This window comes from Antechinus flavipes, chromosome 2 (genome assembly GCF_016432865.1).
Source record: "Antechinus flavipes isolate AdamAnt ecotype Samford, QLD, Australia chromosome 2, AdamAnt_v2, whole genome shotgun sequence".
Lineage (NCBI taxonomy): Eukaryota > Metazoa > Chordata > Mammalia > Dasyuromorphia > Dasyuridae > Antechinus > Antechinus flavipes.
The window spans coordinates 117004965-117024244 of record NC_067399.1 but is presented as its reverse complement, the minus strand read 5'-3'; the positions used below and the strand labels follow the sequence as shown (position 1 = coordinate 117024244).

Below are 19280 nucleotides of genomic sequence, written 5' to 3'. Positions count from 1 at the left end.
TATACAAATTATATAACTATGAATAGGACTTCACTCTGGCTTCCACATATATGTATCTGTGTATCTGTGTGTGTGTACACATATATATGCATATGTTTCATTTTCTACTCAAATTATGCTTTCTACTGATAAGATATTGGCATTATAATAATCAATTATTGAAGATGAACAAGTTGACTAGAAAGATACTCTATTGTATTGCCCATAATATATTTGTATAGATATGTTATATGTGAAAAAATATTTTAGAAATTGGCATTTTTTCTTCAAATGATTATGTTTACATTGTGTAGATAGTCTTTTTTTAAAACCAGATAACATTATCCTAAAGGCATACTTAAGAATGAACATCAATCTCCTTAATGTGGCTATTTTCTCCATTACCACAAATTCTTTCAACTTGCAAATGGGGAAACTGAGATCCAGTAAGTTTCCCAGATCATATAGGAAGAAAGTGAGAGGAGATAAGACATAACTTTCATTGTCCTGATTCCAATCCAATATTCTCTCCACTCTTTCTACTTCATAATGAAAACATAGCAATTGAGAACAAATAGGAGACCACAAAGATTTCCAAAATAGAGATATTTTGGAGGAAAGCCTACATGGACCAAAATTAAGAACTTTAAAAAAAATTTAGAACCTTTGGGGCTTAATTCGTTCATATTTTGAAGTTGCATGTTGTTCAACTTTCATACCTTGATATTTCTAAATAGTCACAATTACACATACTAAAGATAACAAAAGAATAATAGCATTTTAAATCATATCAATAAAAATTTTAAAAATCAAAAAAAAATGTTGAAAACAAATTTCTCTGGTAATTTTATTGCAATTTAAGCTTTACAAGGTGCTGTATGAATATTATCACATTTGATCCTTTTTTAGGAGACAGTGTTATTACGAGGAAAATGAGGCAGAAACTAAGTAATTTGCCAAGGATTAAAGAGCTTTTAAGTGTCTGAGGCTGGATCTAAATTTAGATCTTCCTGATTCCATGTCCAATATTCTCTCCCTTGTGACACCTTGATCTCTCTTAATACTGTTAAACATCATTGTTTCCTAATTCTGTTGTTTCATACAGCCAATTTGTCCATTCAGAAACTGAAATGTGGACATGTTGAGACTTAAATGATTTTAATAAGTTTATAGCTCCTTAGTGTATAGCAATTTTCATTAAGAGTCCAAACAAAACAATCATATTCATTTTTCAAACACAAGAAAAAATGATTTATTGACCTTAAGTTCCCAAATGAAAGAATTGCGGTATTGAAGTATTAAAATGATGCTCAAAAAGTCAAGACTGCCAAACTAGTTCATCATAATAACTGGGACCAATGGGCTTAACCAAGATATATCTCACATTTTCTATTTCAGTAACATGTATGAAAAATGTCAGTTGTCTATCTGTCTGTTAGGACTATAGGATTTAAACATCTATAGGATTAAACATATGTCAGAATGCTTAAGGTGAAGTTATCCTTAGAAAACTCAACTTTACAAATTATTTAATATTAGTTATTCAGTGAAAAATTATCTTATAAAGTTGCTTAAATATGTAATATATACTATGAAAATCATAGCCCTTATAAAGGATTTAACTGGAAGATATGAAGAAGAGTTACATAGGATAGGCAGAAATGGATGAGCTTCATCAGTGATATCCATAATGATGCACTCACAGATGTATCAAAATGTTAATCCAGGAAATTGTATCTGGACTTTGAAGTCATAGAATTTTCAAGTTAGAAGAGATTTATTATAAATCTCTTCTAACTTGAAAATTCTATGCATTGGGTCCAAAAAAAGTTATTAGATAGGGGAAGTATGATTAGATATCAGTTTGCATGGAAAAAAGGCCTGGGAATTAGTGAAATTAGTAAACTGACAGCTCAAAGGAACCAGTGGTGTGAATGTAAGAAGGTGATCTTAGACTGTATTATGAGAGACATATCTACCAGGACCAAAGAGGGAAAGGAAATGTTCAGTTATAGGAATACCACTTTCAGAAGGGTATTTTAAGCCAAAACAACATCCAAAGAAGAGTAATAAAAATATGAAATAACTTGAGTTCATGCCATATGATAATTATTAGTATAAAAAACATTTATATATGGATTTAAGTTTTGCAAAGGATTTTACAACTATTATCTAATTTTTTTCAGAAAGACCTGGAGAGACTTACATGAACTGATGCTGAGTGAAATGAGCAGAACCAGGAGATCATTATATATTTCAACAATACTATATGATGATCAATTCTGATGGACGTGGCCCTTTTCAATAATGAGAGTTCCAATAGAGCAGTAATGAACTGAACCAGCTATGCCCAGAGAAAGAACTATGGGAGATGACTATGAACCACTACATAGAATTCCCAATCCCTCTATTTTTGTCCGCCTGCATTTTTTATTTCCTTCACAGGCTAATTGTACAATATTCCAGAGTCCGATTCTTTTTGTACAGCAAAATAACTGTTTGGACATGTATACATATATTGTATTTAACTTATACTTCAACATATTTAATGTGTATTGGTCAACCTGCCATCTGGAGGAGGAGGTAGAGGGGAAGAGGGGAAAAATTGGAACAAAAGCTTTTGCAATTATCAATACTGAAAAAATACCTGTGCATATATCTTGTAAATAAAAAGCTCTAATATAATATAATGTATGTAATGGGCTGAGGCTTGAGTTGATGCACTGAGGTCCCAAGCATGTGAGGCTAAATAGTAATTGGACCATACTTTATTAATATATATGCTTGGAGAAAGAATGGCCCCTGCCCACTCTTTGTGCAAGTCCTGATGTGTTATATAGGAAATTGGTTTTTGGTGGATGGAGGCAGGGGAGTGGAAAGGGAAGCGGAAGGAGAGACTGATGGCTGGCATCTTGACACAACTGCTCGTATTGCTATTGCCATGGCCTTCAGCTCAGATCTCTCTCTGCTAGCTGGCTTCCTGTTGCAGCTGCCCATATTGCTATCGCAATCCCCCCTCACCTCTACTGAGAATAAAGATTGAAGATTTTTCCCTTAACCTGAATTCTTGACTCTGGCTGATTTTGAATACGTGGTCATTTTATATATATATATATATATATATATATATATATATATTATATATATATATATATATATATATATATATATATATATATAAAATTTTATATTCACTACAACCCAGCAGGTAGGTGCTATTATTATTTCCAATTTACAAATGAGAAACCAAGTCAGGCATAAGTTAAGTGACTTCTTCAGGGTCACACATGGTAAGCATTTGAGGTTGAATTTAAAGTCAGGTGTTCCTGACTACATGTTTAGATCTCTATTTATTGAAGCAGCTAACTGCCAGTGAGGATCAGCTATAGCAATTGGGGATGTTTAACCTAGAGAAGTGATGACATGAGGGGAAGATGTCTTTAAGGATTGGAAAGGTTTCCCTTTAGAAAAGGAATTGGATTTGTTCCATTTGGCCTCCAAAGGGCAGGAGCAAGAGCAACAGATAAAAGCTGTGAAACAACAAATTTAAGCTGATCACACACACACACACACACACACACACACACACACAAAAAAAAAAAAACTTTCTGACTAATAGAACTACACAAAGGTTAATGAGCTGTTTTGTGAGGGACTGGGTTTCCCCTTCCAAGCCTGAAATGATCATTTTTCTGATATGTTGCCATGAGGAGGATTCTTTAGGGGAGTTGGTTGGACTAAAGGGCCATTCAAGGTTCCTTCCAATTCTGAAAATTTTGTTATTCTGTGAAAACAAGCCCTGAAGACATAAAACAATGTGCCCAAAATACACAGTTAGCTATAAAATTCAACCCTTTAACCTTATTACATAAGAGTTCACCAAATTTAGGATTTTAGGATGGCAAAAAGAAAGTTTCATAGATCATGGGGGAAAAAACTTTAATTTTTTATTTTCTCTATATACTCTAGACATTTGATTTCTACTTATTTCATATCTCTTTGAAAATCACTGACCCAAACATAATATATTACGGCTAAAAGGGATCTTTTGGAAAATCTAATTCAATCCTTTTTAGGCTGATAAAGAAACTGAGGCCCAGAGAAGTTAAATGATAAATGCAATATTGGGACTAAATTTCTTTCATCTATTTAGATAGACCATAGAATCAGCCATTCTGATCAATGGTCAGTATCTGTCACCTTATAGAAGGTACCACCAACATACAGTTGTCATAAATTCTTTTTCAATTCAAGAAGTCTCTGAAAAAATATTTGTTAAAGGTTTTACTAGGTTCTAGTCAACTAATAAGCATTAAAACATTCGTTAAAGTTTAAATACCATGAACTAAGTGCTAGGTATATAAAAAAAAGATGATCAGTAAAGCCCTCTTACAAAAATGGATTTGAACCCTGACTTGAAAGAAGCCAGAGAAATTAGGGACAACCAATTAAAAGGCATGGTGATAGAAAAATAGAAGGCCTATGTAAGGAACAGTTAGTAGAGTCTAAAGGACAGTAAAGTATAAGGAAACTAGAAAGGTAGGAAGGGAATATGTAATGAAGAGTTTAAATGCCAAGCAGGGGACTTCATATTTGATGCTGGAGACAATGGGGAGCCACTGGAATTTATCAAATGAGGATGATGGCACAGTCTAAATTACATATTAGAAAAATCATAGTGGCAAGTAAGTAGAAGTTGGACTGTAATAGAGGCAAGGAAAACAATTAGAAGATTCTTGAAATTATCCAGACAAGATGATGAAAATCTGCATGAAGGTAGTGGCTATGTGAATTAAGATCTATCTATCTACACATATATCTATATATTTACATATGTATTTCTCACTCTTTCTCTCCATATAATATAAAAATGATAAGTTTTGTAAAAAGAATTAGACATGTGGAATGAGTGACAATGGTGAGATGAGAATGATAACCAAGGTTTTAGCCCTGAGTAACTAGAAAACTCTTAACTGTATCTATCAATACTACATTGACTATAACAGCAATATAAATACAAAAACGGAAGTTACCAACTAGGACCCATTCCTGTAAGCATGGGGAATTGTCTGTGAAACACAGCTGGGTGATGAAGCCAACCTATATATGGTGAGCTCTTGCCAATTAGGAAAGTAAAACTACAGGATAGGAACATGTTGATTGATTAATGGATAGGAGGAAAACCAGGAGGGACCAGTATCTTGGCAGCCAAGAAAGAGAACATCTAGCTGGAAAGGGTGGTCAATAATATCAGTGCAAAGAGGTCAAGTAGGTTGAGAACTGAGAAAAGACAATCACATTTAGAAGTTAAGAACTCCTTGTTAACCTTGGTCTAGAAGTGAAGATGGAAGCCAAACTATGGTGAGTTAAAATTTGAAGAGGTGAAAAAGTAGGGACAGTGGTAAACAACTTTTTTTCTAAAAGTCTTGACTTTGAAAGAGAAATATATAAGATCACTTGAGGGGGATAACAGGGTCAAGTGAAGACTTTTTAAGGACAAAGGTGAATTGAGTGTGTTTGTAGGTCACAAAGGGAGAAGCTAGCAGAGAAAGAGAGATTAAAAGCATATGAGAGAGGAATTTTCAGAAGGTCAAATTGCCAAGGAGACAAGAGAAAATAGGATTACACAAGAAGAAACAAATGTGGTACAACAGGAATATCACTGGATTTGGAGTCAGGACTTGAATTTTGATCCAAGTTCTGCTACTTCTATTCTATGTGATTCACTTTGGTTGTATCATTTTATTTCTCTGTACCTTGGTTTTCTCATTTTTAAAATGAAAAGTTTGGATCAGATAATCTCTCATCATGTCCAGTTCTAAATCTATAATTCCTGTGATCACCAAGGATCACCATGACACTATTTTTGCTTCTTTCTTATCCCTAACCTTTCACAGTCAAATAGTTATCAAGGATTGATGTAATCTCTAATCTTCTTCATCTCTCCACTTTCCCTCTGCCACCATCCTAGTAGGATCTTTGTTAACATTGTTCTAGAATATTTCTCTTCTCTTCTCCTGGGACTCCTTGCCTCTATTCCATTTTCAGTCAGAGACTCTCTTCATACCATTGCCTGGACACGTTTGCATATGCTGTATGTAGAATTTGTCAAGTCATTCCTTTGTTCAAAGATTTTTCAATGGCTATTGAGTAAAGTCTTAGCATTCAAAGCCTTCCACAATTTGTTGCCATTCTATCATTTCAGCTTTATTTTGCATTACACCATTTCACTACTATACCCTACCCAACCTAGACTTTTCTCCATTTCTCTCTCCATACCCTAAAATGTCATTTCAGGGACTTTTCTACTGTTTCTTAAGTCTGGAATTTTCTATAGCCTATTGAATTCCCTTTTCACACCTCAACTCAAATACCATACTGTCTGTGATACCTTCCCTTCACTTAGCACAGGGTTTAACACATACTAGGTGCTTAATAAATGCAGATTAAATGATTGACCTTTCTAATTGATGACAACTGTTCTTGGAACTTTTGTAAAACCCTTATTACATATAATTCTTATTATTCTTTTCTATGTATGTGAATTAGCTTAATAATAGATTATTAAATCCAAGATATCAAAGACTAGGTTTTAGAATAAATTTCGGTCTTTCTAGGACCTAGCCCAGTGCTCTGTATATAATAGATGTTTAATAAATTTTTTGTGGAATAAAAATTAATTTTAAATTGTAATTTCTTGCAAAAGTGTCACATTTCCTATTCCTTTTTAAACTCTAAGCACATGGAATAAAAACATAAAAAGGGAGTTTTGGAGTTTTTCATACATTTTTATATCTCAGTATCTAGCTTATGTTTTATATATAGTAAACACTTGATAAATGCTTGTATATCAATAGGCACTTAATAGATGTTTGTCAAATGTAATAGGATTATAAACTATGCCCTTTTTTAAATCTTTGTATCTCTCCCTGCACTTTATAGTATCTAATTTTGTGCATAGAAGGGACATAATATATATGGAAAGGTTTTTGTTTGCTTGTTTTTTAATGCTAGATTATGCTCAGCATTAGCAATCCAGGACAAAGTTCTGTCTAGAGCTTACAAAGGTTCCTAAATTCAGTGTGTCCCAAAGACAAGAAAGGGGCAGTAGAATAAATATAAACTACCACGGCTGAAAGTTATACAATGATCTATCACTTTGCCATTTCCAACTCCTACATCAATATTTTTCTTTGAAAATTGTCATGGTGACCAACAGCAAGGTTATTTAGCCAAAGACCTTGGAACTGAGTAATTATAATAGAGAATTCCTGGTATAGTAACTTTAGTTCAAACATACACACATAAGTCAAGACATAAATACATTTAAAATAGAAAAATACTACATTTGAAACAAATAACATTTTATTGTTTATTTTTACCGCCTCCAAATAATAATATATTAATCAATGGTCAATATATAAGCAAGATTTTTTAAGGAAGGGGAGGGTCAATTACAACCTTATCCATGAGAAACAAAGAAAGATGTTGCAAGACAAGAGATGTTTTTCCTTCCCAACAAGATTTCTTGGCTTTCTCATTTTGTTTCTAAGACCATGGCTGCTGTGCCACAGACTCTGTTCATGCTCCTCCCCCATTACCTCCACCCACCCTACCCCGTCTCGACATTGCTTATCTGAATATATAAGCTTGCCCTTTGCTCAGATTTATGGGCTGGGGCACTGCTATGTGTATTTACAGTCTTCTGACCTGAAGACCTAAAACTTAACAGAAAAGGAGGCAGTCAGGACCCATTCCATAAACAGAGAAAGATATGAGAGGTCTGTAGAAGGCATTTCTAGCACTTAACATTTTTAACTATTTGGCAAAGCTAAAGAATTACTGATTAGATTAGGGTAAAAGAAATAGAGGGAAAATGGCCAAAGATTTGGGGGAGTCGAGTCTATATTTGCTCTGACTGTCTGCAGGTTCTGAGTCTAGGGTAGGGGTGGGGGGTTAAATTTAATGTATAAATTTCTCAGGAGAGAAAATTGATAAGTGAGTTACAGAGGGAGCTATAAAATGCTTTCTGAAGGCAGAGGATCTTCGAGGATGAGGATATAAACAACATTTAATAAGTCACAAGCATGCTCCAGCCACAACTGTAAGCCTGCTGGTATGGAGCAGGACTACTTGCATTTTTAAAAATGTAATTTGTTATGAGAAGAAAAGTCTCCTAATCCATAGTCAAATAAGAACATACTGCATCAGATTAAATAAACTCCTTCTGGTCATCAGTCATTTTTCTGAGGGACATTTCAAAGTAGTCATATTTTCAAACAGGGATGTTTCTTAAATGGGCCACCCTATGCGTAGCTATTAGTCAATAGAGTTCATGCATCGAGTCAGCAGAGAAATAAAGCACAGTTGAATCATGAGTTGTGCCTGGTACAGACACACCAGACCACATTTCCCAAAGGCCTCAGTTTTATATACAGGAAAAGTGGGAAAATGCAGCTTACTGCTTGGCTCCTATCTATATGTTGTGCGGTCCTGTCACCTGGACAAATGTCAGTGTGGGGCAAACAAATTTTCACATGGATATTTTACTTTTGTAAAAAAATAATAATAATGAAATATGATATATAGGAATAAGTTCATCAAAAAAGTCGCAATATTCTTTAAAGAGCTCACCAGCCTAAACACTGAAAATCAAATAGTAACCAAAGCCACCCCAGCTTAATTCACAATACAATAAATCAAAGAACTTTTTGGAGGCAAGACTTTGGGTACAGAGATATATTGATGGAAAGAGTTCTGGCCTTGGAATGAGAGAATGCGAATGCAAATCCCACCTCTTACATTGAGTGTGTGACTGTCCAAGTCAAATAATAGCTTCCCTGGGACCTATTTCCTCATCAGCTGGAGATGATAGCCTCTGAGGTCTCTCCCTATTCTAGATCCAATGATTCAAGTAACTTAGTGAACTGTCAGTGGTAATACTGTTTTCTTAAATGCTTTTATTCTAAACAAACCTGATTCTGTCCATTCTAAATTGTTCATTTCAGGTAATGTGGCCAGATTGGCATGCATTACTAATAATTCATGAGTTGGCATGCAAATTAGAAATAAAATTGATAATGCTCACAATTCAAAAGTGCAAAATTCATGTGGATGCTTTTTTTTTTAATCTTTTTCATCTATTTTTTTGTAATTTAAATCCTGAATTTAATTGTAGGATTTAGTAGTAAAAGAGCTAATGCAAAGATGAGATTGTCCCATCAATACAAAGTAATTATTGAATAGTAAAAACTAAGGGGATGAAAGGGAACGTGTTTCTGTAACAAGTCTGGTTGCATTTCTAAATAAATGTATAATATTCTAGGAAACAAATTTTTTGTGGACATCATGCAGAACTTTTTTTTTTTTTTTTTTACTCTAAGATAATGGAACTTCTGCTACTGCAAAATAAATAAATAAAGCTTTTTTCTACTACACATAACCAATAGAACATATTTAGGAGAATGGGGAGGGGAAAAAGGGAGAGGAGAGCTATTACGTGGCTGCTAAAATGTTTTTCTTTATTGCTTCAGCTGAGCTCCATTTGCCAATCAAATAATTTTATTTTCTAATATGGTGCAGTTCATAGCAACAGTGGGTTCGGATGTAACCATTTCGAATCAGAGGCCTAGATCAGTCTGCCAGGGGGAAAAAAGGCACCACAAAGAACATTGAGATGAATGGCTCTATTTTATGAGCCATAAAAGTTTTATTCATCTTGACACTGAAACAGGTTTAGGCAGTGAGTTGACACGCCTTAAATAAATAAGTGGAATTAATTCCCCAGCTCTTGAAACAATAGAAGCATGCATGTAGCACGGAGAAATGTCCCCATTGTTTCCTGTTGCGGCTTGATATTGATATTATTTGTGTTTTTCTGTGCATCCTCCTCAGGGGCCTGGTTGATCCACTTCAGATTCATCCCCTGTTTTATTAGAGGTTGAAAAAGGTTCAGGACCTGGTTGTACCACTGCTCCCACCGACAGCTAAGGAACCAGTTTGGCGTCTGGTTTGTCTGTTGTTTTACTGCTGACCTTCAAATCAACTTTAACCCCTGACCCCTGGAGGCATCTATCATGACAAGAGGCTGTTTAACACAAATGGTGCCCATTTATAGGGGAAGAGAGTCAGAAGATTTCCTTTTTATGAAGAATTTGGTTTTTCACCCCTCTTTTCTCAGTCACCACAGGTGAAATCCCTCTTAGCAGCTGGCTTATGAAATAATGTGAGGGGAGGCCTTAATGAGCTGAAAGCACCCTCAGCTGGAGATAAATAGATGCAAATGAGATGCACAAACAAAGGAGCTTGGACAGAGAAATATCTGCAATTCCAGCAAAATGCTGCCTGCAGCTCGGCTCGAAGATGAAGAGCTTTGATAAAATGGTAACAAAAAGTACCTTTTTATCCTCTAGTTTGTTTTACATTGCAATAGACCATTGTCATTGTAACCCATTGGAGCATGCAGAGGGTTTTCTGCACTGTTTCAGAAAACTGTTCAAACATTTGTTTTAAGGCATTCATGAAATATAATCAATGTGCTGTTTCTGGGCTGGGGGAATTTTTGTTGTGATTGTGGTTGTGTTGTGTTTTTCCTCCTGTGAGTGTTTTGGATTTGGCTGTCATCATTTTTACCTGTTGGTCTTTCTTTGCATTGTTAATGACCCCCCCCTTTCCTGTACTGTTTCTCTGGGGGGAGATGGGGTTGGGGGACCGCTGGGGGCGGAACGGGGGTGGGGAGTGGGGGGTGAGTCTTCCAGAGACTACAGATTGTGAAAGATTCTAAAGAGAGAAAATATAAGTCGGGAACTAGTCAGAATCAGTTTTGAGCAAAGGCTGGAACCAACAAGGAGCAGCACCCAAACAGCCAGTTTTAATGAAGGCAATCAAGTCTGTAGAGCTAATTCAAAGACAGACATGTAACATGCTGATTTTAATAAGCTTTTAAAAGGCAATCTCCAACTTTTAAAAGTCTTTTTTTTTTTATTTAATCATCCTTGGTTCATATGATGCCCAAACAAACAAACAACCATTAAAATATGTTTTCAGTAGGTGACACTTTTTTGACAGTGTTTTGAACTCATCTTTTATCTATAAAATACCATTTTACTGCATTTTTTAAAAACCGGAAAGCAGAAATCACCAGCCAAATGACTGATTTATTTTTCATCTATGAAGAGGAATTAAACTTTATTCAGCAAGCTTAATGTTTGTAGGTTTGTGTTATGACACTTTAAATTGGTGCATTTAAACACGTGCATCATAGACTGATAACCAAAGCCTATATGGAGAAACTCTAGACCCTTCCAGTATATCAGCATATGTTTAGCTTCTCATAGCTTAGCTATTTAGGACTATAAAAATTTTAAGATAATTCTACTTTTTTGAGTTGAGATTCTTAGTGACTATTAGAATAATTTTTTCTCATGGTCCCTGCCTAAAGGATTTCATCCCTGTAGCTGATATTTGGGGGTGGAGTCTTACTTTATGAACATTCTATATAGCCTTCACACTTTATATACATTTATTCAAACAAATGTCTTATTTGTTTATAACAAGCAATATCCTCCAATTTTAACATACCACTCCTGTTGCATTTGAGGATTAGAAACTTAGTCATAATACCCTCTGCCCATGCAAGAGGTGAGGAATGAACTTTGGACTTTAAGACCACACATACCTATTTAGTTCAATGCTTGAATCAGAACATCATTAAATTCAGGATTTTAAGGGTTAATAGAAACTTGGTTATACTAGGGAGTTTTTTTTTTTTTTTTTTTTTTTTCCTAGCCCAGGTTTGGAGCAGCATAATTACGTTCAACTGCTGTTGTTTGGAAAGGGCAAACAGCATCTTAGGCACAGAACAATGAAATTACAGCTGAGATTTAGGTTAGCAAAAGCCGTCTTCTCTAGGCTTTTATGATTCATTATTTCCCATTAAATACAGTATTAGAAGTGTACACTAGATAGCTCATGGTTGCTGCTCTCCGAGCACATTATCTATATTACACAGGTCTGGGGAGCAGAATTAGAAAACTTTGGGGGAATGAGCAATATGTGTTTGCTGATAGAAGTACCATATGGCTCATCTTCTTCAATTGCTTTCATTGCGACTCTGATGCTGGAGAAATTAAAGTTTTATTTGATGTGGCACAGCTTAATGAACTGTCTTCTGTTAGGAAAATTGAATATGTTTCCTGTTATTTGAGCACAGAGCCTCCATGGTTTTGGCTGATGAGGGATGCATTATGTATTGTTTATTTAGCATTTTGAAAACAAAAGCAAGATATTGAAGGTAAAATTGATTACTGCTGGATTGTATTATATAATCAAATCTCTCTTTAAATTTCCTCTTCTAATATTTTGTAATGTTTTAATATAGGAATATTCCAGATCATTTTGGAAGACTCACAGATCTTGGTTTTTTTGTTGTTGTTAGTTTTTGTTTTGTTTTTATTTTCTTTTATCAAGACACCTTCATGGGTAAACCAGCTGCATTACAACTCCAAAGCCATCATTGTTCCATTTGTAAAGTTCAAAGGATCATATCTGGGAAGAAAATTAATTTTCATTTGTGTTCATCTATCCATAGAACTTCTAGTAGGCCTCCTTAACAGCTTTGAAAGAAAGCTACAACATTTGAATAGTTGAAAGAGGGTTGTCTTTTTTTTTTCTTTGTTTGAACTGGACCACTCAAGAAAATTCAGGGGCAGGGATAGGAGGGAATGAAAATACATAAAATAAATAGAAATACAAACCTTTAAAGGTTCATTTAAAACTTAAGTTTTGAGTTAACTTTGGTATGTTAAAAAAAAAAAAAAGAGCTCCACTTGAAGATTATTTTTAAAGTCAATTCAATGAATTTATTTGGGGGTTGTGGAATGATAATGTTTTTTTTTTTTTAAAGGAACATACCACAAAATGCATATTTATAATGAACTATTTGAAGCTTTGACATGTATATTCTCTTCATTATCTGCAAAAGTTAAGGAGAGAAATAAAACCTTTTATTTAATTTCTTTCTTTTAGTCTGATCCTCTCTGATTTTAGAAATTAAAAAAAAAACCTGAATAATCTCAAAAGTCTTTGAAAATTATGTTTCCATCTTTTTTAACCACTCAATTTCTCTCTTTTTTTCCAGCTTACAGTATTCTTGGAAAGTGCTAATGATACAGGCATAATGATCCTCAACAAACCACTAAGATAAAAAATAGTTTAGATGAGCCAACTTCATTTTCTAAAATACAAACAACTCTTTTAAAAAAAAAAAAAAGTCATTTATCTACAGAGTCCTGTGATGTTTTGAGAATTCTGGCAAAGATGGCAGTTAAATAAACCTTTCTTTTAATCTAAATACTGCCTGTTAGAGAAAGGCTTCCATTCAATATGTTTATACACTTTAAGTAAAGAAGGGGTTAAAAAAAAAAAAAAAAAAAAAAAAGCTTGTATTTCACCAAGAAAGTGCTCTTGAAAATGTCCCAAAACAAAGTGCTTAGGTAAAACTTCCAACATAAATATTTTCCATAGTTCATTCTCCTTCTTAATTATTCACAAACACCTTACATCCTTTAAAAAAAAATTAATGCACACACAAAAAAGTCAATCCGCATCAATGACCAAACCACACAATCTTATTTAGCTAGAGTTCTATTTCCTTTAGAAGAAAGCATCACATTTTTATGAAACACTGTTTCATGACAGGGGACTCCACTGAGGAACACCATTATGCATTGTTATCAGCATGGTGTAATTTGACTGTTGACAAAGTATCTGTGGCAGTGAGAATGAAAGCAGTTAGAAGTGTGGCGGATTGTAATCAAGAAGATGCTTAGCTGTGCAACACTGCATCTTGAACAGATTTGAATCAACATTGCCTTAAGGGGACACACACATACAAAAAAAAAAAAAAAAGTCCATTAATTTTTAGTGGGAAAATTAGAGTGGCACTTGATGAAGTGAAATTTGACATGCGTTAATTGCTCTGCAGCTCTCCTAATTAGAGATTTTCAAATTCTTTTACTGCTGTCAGGCTGATGGCCCATTGTCTTTCTGGACAAATACTAAAATTGCAAATTGGTTTGATCGGGAAGTTTTACTAGAGAAGGCCAAGCCACTGTGGTGAGGTCCACTGTTAAAAGGTAGAAACCTAGAGAACTAAGAGGACTTTGTGTATTCCTTCACATTAAATAGAAATAGTTCTTATTGTTGTTCTTGCTGATATGTAAGACATAATGCAGTAGCAAGTGCAGGTGGACTTTCTTAGACAAAAGGAAAGGTTTCCTGGAAGAAAAGAGTTCTACTCCATATTAAAGAATTACAAAAAAAGAAAAAGAAAAGAAAAGGGGGAAAAAATCCAATTAAGTACTACAGAATACACATGTTCTCATACTTTCAGATATTTCCCACATAAATTGGAGAAGGCAGGCTTGGTACTCTACACCACATTTTCACCAGGTCTGAAGTGTAAGATACTAATACTCCATGTTCCCCCTTCATATCAAAAAGCAATTATAGCGCTGTACAACTACCATCCCAGCACTGAATATGAAACAATCATAATTTGGGCTCACCTTCCTCTCCCCTCTTGTCTAGCCCTTGAACCCCTCTTAATTCATTAACATATTGAATTTTTTCAATTTTCCATTTTCTTGCAATAACAATATTAATGCCAGGGCGAAGGCTTGATTGGAGCTAAATTACGTGTTACCTGCTGGCATTTATTTATATGGCATTGAATTATAAAGCTTTGCTATTATCATGCCTTGGGCGAATTGTTTATGACACCAGTAATAGGAGTAATTGTTATTGTTGAAATTACCTGTCAGCTACCCATAGCAGTGGCCCTTGTCCCACTGACAAATAGTGACAAGGGAGAGGGATCCTCCATGCGTCCTCCTGATGACTTCTCCTCTGATAATAAGAAGTGCAGGGCCTCTGATAATTTGCCTGTCACTGTTGAGCGCAGCTCAGAGAGAGTTGGCCAAATTGTTGTCATTCACTTTGACAAAGACAGCAAAATGCTCCCGTGCTAGAGGAGGATTATCAAAATAAATGAAATCGCTTACACATCCTTTGTTTGTTTGGCTCAGAAATTGCCTGGCTTTGTATGAGAGTTGTAAAATTGGAATACATTTCTTATCAGTATTACTACCTATGTTCTCTCTAAAGATGGGTGTGGAGAAGGGAGAAAGGGAGAGAGAAAAAGAAGTGGGGGAAGGGGTGTAAAGGGCTTTTTTTTTTTCAATTTGCATTTTGTTAGTAAAATTGATAGAGTAGTATGCAAGAAACCCAATGATTATGAACATCTATGATTATAACAAGGGGAGGAAAGCCTGCAAGTGTTTTTGAATAAATTAGTTTCAACATCCATCTTTATATTTCAGTCTTTTCTTTTTACTTTTTTTTTTTTTTGGTCTTACAAAGGTAAAATAAACATTCAGAAACATAATGATATCTCCTAATGGGAGCAGGGGTGAGGCTGGATTCATCATTGTACAAATAGAAACATTTCTTCAAGTCCTACCACTTTATACTGCTTTAAAAAAAATTCTAATAATTCGAAGTGCTGATTGTTTCCCTAATCTATATAAGTACTTCATTGTTTGAAGAGATAACCTTAATGTGTTTCCAGGTGTGATTAGTAACCATCACAAGGTTTTAGAAGAAGCCGGAAAAAGAGCCTCATTATTTGCCAGAACTCAAACATAAACATATTTTTTTTTATCCACTGCCTATATCTAGTGACCTTTTTGACTAGATGGGAGAAACATCCATTCATACCTGAAAGAGGTGTACGTTAACCAATCAGATGCTTGCACATCTGAGAACCATCATCACTCTATCCTTTCCACAACAGGCATTGCCACGTGTTGGAAAAATTTTCAACTGAAGATGCCTGTGAGAGCATTCCAAACAGATCATCTTGACAAACATTTGTTGCTCTCAAAAGCCATAAAAAAAAATCCAAAACTGTGATGTAATATAAAATATTGACTCCTAATAGTGATAATAATCCACTGTGTATTAGTTCCTACTAGGCAGATATTGACCAACTACAGTGTTAAGGGCCATCATTATTACCTGGGGCCCTTCCCTGCTAGAACCAGTCATTATCTGATTAGGAAGGCCTCCAAAGAAGTCACTATTGCATAATTTTATTGGTTTTAACAGCACAGGTTGATTGGCAGGAAGAACTGTAGAAGAGGTTAGACAAACAGCACTAGAAAATGATTTCGTTTACATCATTTCATGATTTCAGAAAACACAGGTTCAGAACACTCATGACTTCTCAGTAAATAAATAAATCACCTAAAACTGGTTCAAATAGGAACAGAGGGAAAACCAACAACAGGCTACAGTATGTCATTCATAGCAATTAACAACATAATCCAAGATATTTTGACTCTTTTCCTGAGGTGAGTGCCATGCAGTGTTTTAAAAGCAGATAAATAAATTTATAGCAGGGCTGAACTAACTAATTAATGAAATAATATGAGAATAGAAGGGGGAAAAAAAAAAACCTGATGTTTCTAATCACTGATAACTATATATTCTTTTAAAGGCATCCACTTTATGGTTAACTGTTGAATGTCCCTGATTAACAAGTGGAAGGCAATGATATAATTAAGAGGTTATCTTCAGTAATAAAAATGCTCCAACATGTCTTGGAATGTGATCTCCTTCACAGATAATTTTTAAGAATGTAGCATGTCCCTGCTTTGTCTGTAGAAACCCAAGTTAGTGGTCCCAGGAGGAAAAATAAACATACGTTTTAAAATGAAGATATTTAAAATGTACCACATATTTCAATGTGTTGCTATAACCTGGTCTTTTTTATGTTCGTCCTATAAAACCTAAATTAAGCCTCTTAGGAGTGACTTTGCTGCTGGTTTCATCTAAAACACAATGGATTTTAAATGGTTACAGTAACTTGAGTGCACTTTCACATGAAGTCACAATTGACTGTTTTCCCTCCTGCCTTCCAAACACAGCTCCAGTAAACGGGTGAAGTCGCTTCACAATTTTAGCTTCATTTGGAAATGTAAACTTTTAACAAATAGTAATTGCTCCCGTAGCTGAATTGCTGAAGTGACTGGCAGCAAATCTCTTTTTTCCCCCTCTCCTGTAACATTTTGAACTACCCATCAGCGTCAAAGGAAACTGCACAAGTCTCTGTTGCCACTCTAAATAAGGTACAGCAATGTTAAGAAAAATGTCAGAAAATCTCAGTGGATTAAAATAACATTCCTGCATCATGTCAGCGTGGACAGCTTGCTTTACTGTTTTGCATAATTTTGAAGGATTTTTTTTGTAAAATGGTCTCCCTCTAAACAGAATGAGATGCTATTTGGAGAGATTTAAGACCACACTTGATCATCTGCAACATTTAATTGTTTTTTTCTAAATCCTGTTATTCTTTAAAATACATTGGATGGATGTTGATTTTTAGAGAACAACAGGCAGATTTTTTTTTTTTTTTTGAGAGCAAACTCTTCCACTCACTGACAATGTGAAAATAAAGAAAGTAATCTCTGGGTGTTCTGTACAGTCCTAGCTCTGAAATTTCTGAGCTATTAATTTGGTGAAATAAATGGGAAAATCTTTTTTTTTCCCTTGCTGACTCAAACAAATAAATTCAAACACAATGAATTAATCTGTCCACCCACCTTCTTTTTAAATGTCTAAAATAAGCATACCGTTTTTGAAATGTTAAACATCAGGTTAACTGACTAAAAATTTAACTAGAGGACATTTGTAATTTATATGTTCATATATTGCAATTACTATCGTTTTCTTTAGTTTTCTAGGGAATGTTAAATAAACATAAAATCTATTAATGTCATTAAAAGATCCAGTAGCATTTTAAATATTTATTACAAACTTTATGGGCAAAATAAGAAATAGCTTGCAAATGTAATACTTACTATTAAAAAAAATCTGTTCAGATTACCAGTAAGAAGTTAGAGGCATCCCAACTGATTTTTCAATGTAGAACTTTCTCAAAACAGGTTTTGAAAAAGGATGAATTTAGACAAATTTGTCTCTTAACCTTTAAAGATTTCCTGCCCATTTCTGTATGTCCTTTATTACATTAATTTTTTATTTAAATTACACCATTAACTGGATATGAATTTATCAAGAATACATATATTGATTTATAAAACAGTATCATTAATTATTATAATAGCTAGATGTAGCTGATATTACAAAGCCATTTAAAGGTTTTTAATATAACTTGGACATACATAGATAGATAGACATTATGGACAAGACTACAATTTAAACTGGCTACCAGCAGTTAATGAAATCCTTGATTTATATTCTAGTTTAAAGATTGATTATATTGTTGCTTTGTAAAACTACTTATATTATGTCATTTTTCAAAGGATGTCTCAATAAAAAAAAGCGAAATAAAATATTCAGTCAATTCCCCAAGCAGATTTTGTTTTCTATATTTTAAGTGCTAGTGAAAATAATTGATTGTATGGGTTCTGAGATTTGTCATTTCCATCCCTGGGCTGGTTTTTCTAATGGGAGCTTTGTTTGCATATGCACAATTCTACACAGTATTCCTGCTCCGCTGAAAAGAAATACCTTCACTTTATTTCATTGTTCACAGCCACACCCCTGGATATTTCAGAACACCCCCAAATCAGGCCACAGAAGCCCTTTTGGCCACTGTTATGTTAGGCATTTCTTTAAGGTTGTGCAAAATTGGGACTTACCCCCAAAGCCGCAAAGCAGGCAATCACGAAGAATATTTTGGTTAAAATGCAATCTGAAGAGAAGAAGAGAAAAATGAGGAAGAATATAAACAAGTAACAGTTAACACTTTCAAATGACTTTTCAAATGGTAATTAGTCAACAAATAGATTGCAAGTAAAATTCTTTTCACATTGTACTTGGGTTAGGTCTCCTAGGCTTTTTATTTATATCACTTATCCTTGTCTGGCAACATATGTTACCGATTTATTATAGGATTTTTACTGTTAGCAGACAAATCTAAGGGCTAGCTGAGAAGGCTAGTTTCATCTGATGAGTTTAACAACAACTGCAGGGCATCCTTTAGGGTTAGCCAATAGGCTCTTTTGAAGCTATAATACTCACTATTAACCATTTTGATGCTGAAATATTTCTATTGCTAACAGTCAGTTCTCTTATTGGAGGATCTTGAGGCATTTTATATATACAAATGTTAAATGTAAATGATTTGTTTTGTAAATATTTCAATAGACTTCCAAGCACTTTATTCCATGTGTCTGAAGTTCTCTGAAAGCCATATGTGCATACAGACACACACACAC

The 19280-nt window shown here is 34.4% G+C and overlaps 1 long non-coding RNA gene across 1 annotated transcript in view; it reads right to left on the bottom strand.

The window, feature by feature from the left end:
* The window catches only part of LOC127548151 (uncharacterized), a 160569-nt gene extending 141581 nt beyond the window's left edge, over window positions 1-18988 (bottom strand). Inside the window, exon 1 of the long non-coding RNA XR_007950327.1 lies at window positions 18702-18988. This is a non-coding gene — a long non-coding RNA (uncharacterized LOC127548151). The remainder of the gene's footprint in view (window positions 1-18701) is intronic.
* Between the last annotated feature and the right edge of the window lie 292 nt (window positions 18989-19280).